The sequence below is a fragment of the Penaeus monodon genome, chromosome 6, assembly GCF_015228065.2.
Source record: "Penaeus monodon isolate SGIC_2016 chromosome 6, NSTDA_Pmon_1, whole genome shotgun sequence".
NCBI lineage: Eukaryota > Metazoa > Arthropoda > Malacostraca > Decapoda > Penaeidae > Penaeus > Penaeus monodon.
This window is the reverse complement of record NC_051391.1, coordinates 56843106-56848992: the sequence shown is the minus strand read 5'-3', so window position 1 is coordinate 56848992 and position 5887 is coordinate 56843106. Positions and strand designations below refer to the sequence as shown.

The 5887-nt window shown below is 36.0% G+C and overlaps 1 long non-coding RNA gene across 2 annotated transcripts; it reads right to left on the bottom strand.

The window, feature by feature from the left end:
- Positions 1-868: 868 nt before the first annotated feature.
- Positions 869-4584, bottom strand: LOC119574691. Of its 2 annotated transcripts, none has more exons than XR_005228895.1 (2): positions 4460-4584; positions 869-3444 (listed from the first exon to the last, which is right to left on the bottom strand). It is a non-coding gene; the product is annotated as an uncharacterized LOC119574691 (long non-coding RNA). The 2 variants fall into 2 exon arrangements; XR_005228896.1 differs by having other exon boundaries at positions 4448-4575.
- Positions 4585-5887: the final 1303 nt, after the last annotated feature.

Here is a 5887-nt window from a genome sequence, read left to right as displayed (position 1 = left end):
GATCAACTCCTGAAAAGTTAGAAATAACAGATGATCGAAAATATGAATAGTAGCTTCAGTTTCAATGAAAATCCCATTATTTACTTTTATTTGTCTGGCTTTTCTGCAAATATAATTTATGAACATTGCAACAGAAGCGAGATAAATTGCACATCAGTGGCTGTGTTCATTGTATGAGCTTGTGAATATAGGGCATCTACTATTAAATACCTTTTCTTAACCCTTGCCGACGGGTGGCATGTATGTACATGTCATGGCATGGCTGGACTATCTGCCGGGGGCATGTATGGACATACCATGTTTTTTTTTCTACAATCACGGCAAAATATTATTTTTCTGCCACTGAAAATGTGATTAAGTCGTTTTTAACACTTTCTCATTTTTACGAGGGGGGAAAGAAAGAAAGAAAGAAAGAAAAAAAAGAAAAAAGAAAAGAAAAAAAAAAAAAAAATACAATTTCAACTCCATGATGCCACACACTGCTTATTTTATTCGAATAATGATCAACTATGCAGTCTATATAACAAAAATATCCTTCAGTCTTGATTTATCAGGAAATAAGGCAAATAGAGACTTTATAAAATAATGATAACTGAAAATACAACATATGCTCCTAGTATTACGAAGAAATGGCATGAGCAGTCACGCATGCTAGGGTGACGATATAAACCCCCGGCAGGGAGTCCCGGGCCACTATGAATACTACCCGTCGGGAAAGGGTTAAAATAATTTCTGAATAAATGAAAACCTATTCGCAAAGATAAGGAACAAATTTAAAACATTCAACAGAGTATAGCAAGGTTTAAAGCTTGGGGGAGTAAGCACATGAAGAGGACACTTAATAACACGTTTTACATTTCTGTCTGAATGTCACTGTTGTCATGTTGTTTTTCATTGTAATCCATCTCTAATACCTACCACTGGCTATATCATTAATAAACTATTTTGTAGGCTATTCGTAAGGGTCTTCAGTCCTCACCATAAACCTGGGACGGTATTCACAAAAGGTCTTTGGCAAATTTAAGGACTGGGCTAACAACTCCAAATTCGTCTTAGAATTTGTCTATTACTCGTTTTAGCGGTTGTCCTTAGCGATTTCGTCTTTGACTTGGTCTTTCGTCACATTTTGTAGTTATGATTTAGTTAGTACAAACATTCACATTTTAATCCAATGCCAACGGGCATTGGTGTACTAAGTCACCAATGAACCAATTATGAGTACTGCCTGTCAGGCCCGTTAACTCTTTTCCTTGATTTACAAAAATATTTTACATTATCTCATTTTGCTCTTATAAATGTTTATGATATTATAATAATTATAATGTCTATAATAAAAATAACACCAATATTCATAGCATTAATTAATAAATAAATAAATAAACAAACGAATAAATAAAAATCCCGTGATTCAAAGAAAGGTGAAATCGGGTAAGGTCACAAGTTTTACTAATTGACTCCTTTGAGGCTAAGTACTAGCAGGCCATCAATGTGCACAGACATTTTACGAAAAAATAAAAGATGAGCACAGCACTTTCCCGTGGTATTGGGTTAAAAGACCCTATATTAGCGACTTGATGAGATTAAATCACTAGTGAATCTCAAGTACATAATGACTAAAATATTTCCTATTTAATATCTTTTACATGATTACATGGCACTCATATACCTGTCATTGCCTCAGCTCAGACAGTGTACAGTGCTTATATTTATCTATGAGGAAACTGCAGTAAACAAGGAGGAAATGTCCCAATTAACTTTTGACATGAAGTAAAAAAAAGTGTTAGGAAAGTTTTCTTACTATTACTGATGCAGAGATATCTTGATAATGTGTGGGATATCTCCATTTGTTATGGACATTTTTGCTAGTCACAAAGAATCTTAAAAAGTCGAAGACTTTTTTCTGTCTCAGACAAAATTCAGTGTGGGATTTTGTGAATACCGCCCCTGAACTCTAAAATCTGTAACAAATCAACATTTTCCTGTTAACATAAAGATCAGCCATAAAATGCAAATATTAACCTGCAATATGCTGTTCCATTAAGTTCTTCTAATTAATCATATACATATTTTTCTTAAAATCACATAGAAATAAAAATTACATATTAAAAGCTAACATTAATAAAGATCCTTAAGAAAATAATAATTCCACTGATGAATATACTATAAGTCTCGTTTTTGAAGTTAATTTATATTTTTTATGGGAGCTGCTTGAGAGTACCACCATGACCCTAAGGAAAAGAAAAGAAAAGAAAATCCCCTTTTCTGCCCTTCACCCCCTTCCATATGCTCCAAGCTGACCCAAGGGAGACATCAGAAGTCTAGGAAGGGACCCACTTTCACTTTGTCACAATAAATATCATCCTAGAGTAAGAGGAGGAGGGTTATTGAAGGCTAAAATGCCATCAACAGATATCTCACATGGGGAATATAAATGGGTGCCTCGGAATGAGTGTTTGACTGGATTCTTGTGCCTGTTTGAGCATACAAGGAAAAGAATGTATCTCCTAATGATGCAGTCTAGTAACAAATGAAATGAAATGAAAATTAAGAAGAAGAAGAAGAAGAAGAAGAAAAAGCAACTATACTCAATAGCACCATAAAAACAGGTTATTTGCTGGCACAACGGAAGGGGGTACGGGAGTAGTACAGAATTTATTCACCAATTTGAAATATAGTCTGAAAAGACAATGTAATGGCAAGATTTCCAGGAAAGGTGAAGTCATTATTTTACACCTCGATATTATCTAGCGCCCGGTAACAAATGACAAGGTGCTAGGGCTCCCATTAATAAAGATGAATCAAGATCATTTTGCAAATTATCAAAACTTTACTCTCTTTCCAATGAAATGGCAGCAGAAATATTCTCTTTCATATTGATAATCTGCAATCAAGATGACTGAGCGGTGTTTTTGCTTTTTGTTTTACTTTTCATACGGGTCAGGTGGCTCATGTAATTGGCTGCTTGGAGATGAAGCATTTGTCAAGTCATTTGTGTAAACAAAATTGGAAGGAAAGGAAAGGAAAGAAGGAAGAAACTGAAATGCATGCAACATTTTAGCCTTCATGCAGCTCCAAATATAGAACACAGAAGTAAAAACAATGTTTACACTCGTAAATGTGACTTAAGATAAGTACAGGAATAAGTTTCTTAATATACACAAAGGTGTAGGGCATATGTGTATATCATTTTGCTGAACTCATTCAAAGAGATTATCTAAAGGCTCACTGGCAGGATACACCTTAATATCCTGCAGACTGTCTTGCAAAGGGGAGGCATGCCTGGACATGCTTCGAGTGTAGGGTAGTTGGAATCGAGGTGGTGATGGGGGCTTGTATAAGCTCTCGATGTTACGACCGAGTCTTTCCTGCATGTTGCTGGTTGTGCCAGGAGCAGGACAACTTTTGTCTGGTGCAATCATATTCTTCTGAAGAATGATTTGTTGCCTAAAAAGGAAAGAAAAGAAAAAATTATTTTTAACTAAAGGAAATTGAAGGAAGTTATTTCAGAGACAGAGAGAGAGAGAGAGAGAGAGGGGGGGGGGGAGGAGATGGGAAGGGGAGAGGGAGAGGGAGAGGAGGGGAGGGAGGGGGGGGGAGATGGTCAAAAAGCCTATAATTTTATGTATTCTACATGTTTCCATGAAAATGATTCTGCCTATGCCATGCTGCCTTGGAACGTTTTGCCTAGCTTCATGCCATAGTTCAGGTGCAGTTTCTCAATCTAATATATTTTGTGTTATTTATATGTGCCTAATAAAAGGCTCTATAATAACAACCAAGGCACTTAGAGATCAAGCAGAGGAGAGAGGAAGAGAAAGAAAGAAAAAGAAACAAGCATTTAGAGCATATTTCTGGTTACATACTATGCATTACTTATATGTCCAGGTAAAAACATCATACACTAATTTGACTCTGAGGTGACGTAACATGCATTAAGCTTTTGCAAGCTCTGAGGAAAGTATTTTAACAACTACAGAAAGAGAAAAGATTAGTTTTTTCAAACCCTTGCTGCTAGTGCCCACTATACACATCACAGGAACTTCAACAACAGAAGGGTGATATACCCTGGATGCAGGTAGAAATGCTGAAACTACTATGACATGTTTCTAGGGCACTTGGCATAAAGGGGTAGAAAGCATATTGACTATACAGGGATTAAAAGTCTATATTCATTGATCTGGGTGGTTACCAAACATTTCAATTATGGTATACACAAGAGATAAAAGGCAATACATTTCCCTTTATGCTGAATTAAGGTAATTAGGACTAAGTCCTCTGCAGGTTGAACAGGACAATAAGAAAAAATATATGTATATATTTTTTTTGGAACCTACATTAAATGCAATGTTCATTACATAATAATTTTCATTAGCAGGCTTTCAAAAGTCAGTCCACCTTAAACCTTTATTCAGCTTCAATAATAAAATAATCTCAGGACATGCATCACCTGGTTTTGTACCTTTCCTTGTGGAATGCTTGCTGGGCCTAATAAGCTTGGGGGGGGATCGCCTATGGGCAAACTGCTTGGAACTGTTGGAGAATGACCAAGTCGAGGTGAATTCAGAAAGAAAATTCCTATGAAACAAAAGGGAGAGGGGGGAGGGAGGGAGGGAGGGAGGGAGAGGTGGTGAGAGAGAGAGAGAGAGAGAGAGAGAGAGAGAGAGAGAGAGAGAGAGAGAGAGAGAGAGAGAGAGAGAGAGAGAGAGAGATTGATATTGATTGATCGATTTGATAACATTTATTTACCGAACAGTGTACATGCCCTGCAAAAAGCCAGGGTAAGTTAGCAAAGCATCTATCCAAACTGGCTGTCCTTCTATTTGTGTAGAAGGCTATGAGTCAAACAGTGTTACACACAAGCCTGATGAGCTGTGCTATTATCATTGTATTAATCCTTTCCCGACAGGTGGCATGTACGTACATGGCATGGCATGCCTGGACTATCTGCCGGTGGCATGTACATACATGCCATGGTGTATGTATGGCCATGCCATGAGTTTTTTTTTGTTACAATCACGGCAAAATATTATTTTTCTGCCACTGAGAGTGTGATTAAGTAGCTTTTAACACTTTTTCTCATTTTTCCTATACTTTGCATTTCATAAAGGTTTCTCGGGCTTCCGAGGTTAGTGTAAAAAAAAAAAAAAAAAAAAAAAAACATCGGTAATTGACTAGAGATATTATATACTATTCATGAAATGATGATAAAAAAACATAAAATTATTATCTATCGGGAAGTGATAATATAAACCTGTTGAAACTAAAGTTTTTTATAAAATAACTTGGAAAAAAAAAAATAATAAAAAAAAAAAAAAATAAATAAATAAATAAATAATAAAAAATAAAAAAATACAACAAAACCCAAGGTTTCAACTCCATGATGCCACACACTGCTGATTTTATTTAGACTATAGAGCGAATAATGATCAACTATGGAGTCTACATAAAAATATCCTACAGTCTTGATTTATCAGGAAATATGGCAAATTGAGACCTTAGAAAATAATAATACTGAAAATACAAAGTAGGCTCTTAGTATTATGAAGATATGGCAAGAGATGCTGGTATTTGGCATGTGCGGTCGCGCATGCTAGGGTGACGATATGAGCCCACGGCAGCGGGGCCCGGGCCACTATGAATACCACCCGTCGGGAAAGGGTTAAGATATCATCTGGCTGGTGATAATACAATATAATATAATAATAATAATTATAGAAAAAATAAAAAAAATCTTGTATAACTAATCATGTCAAATAAAAGATCAGTGTCTCTAATAAAGATAATCAACAAGTGCTAATTTGTGAACAGTACTATTTGATTGGCAGGATATGAGAGAGAGAGAGAGAGAGAGAGAGAGAGAGAGAGAGAGAGAGAGAGAGAGAGAGAG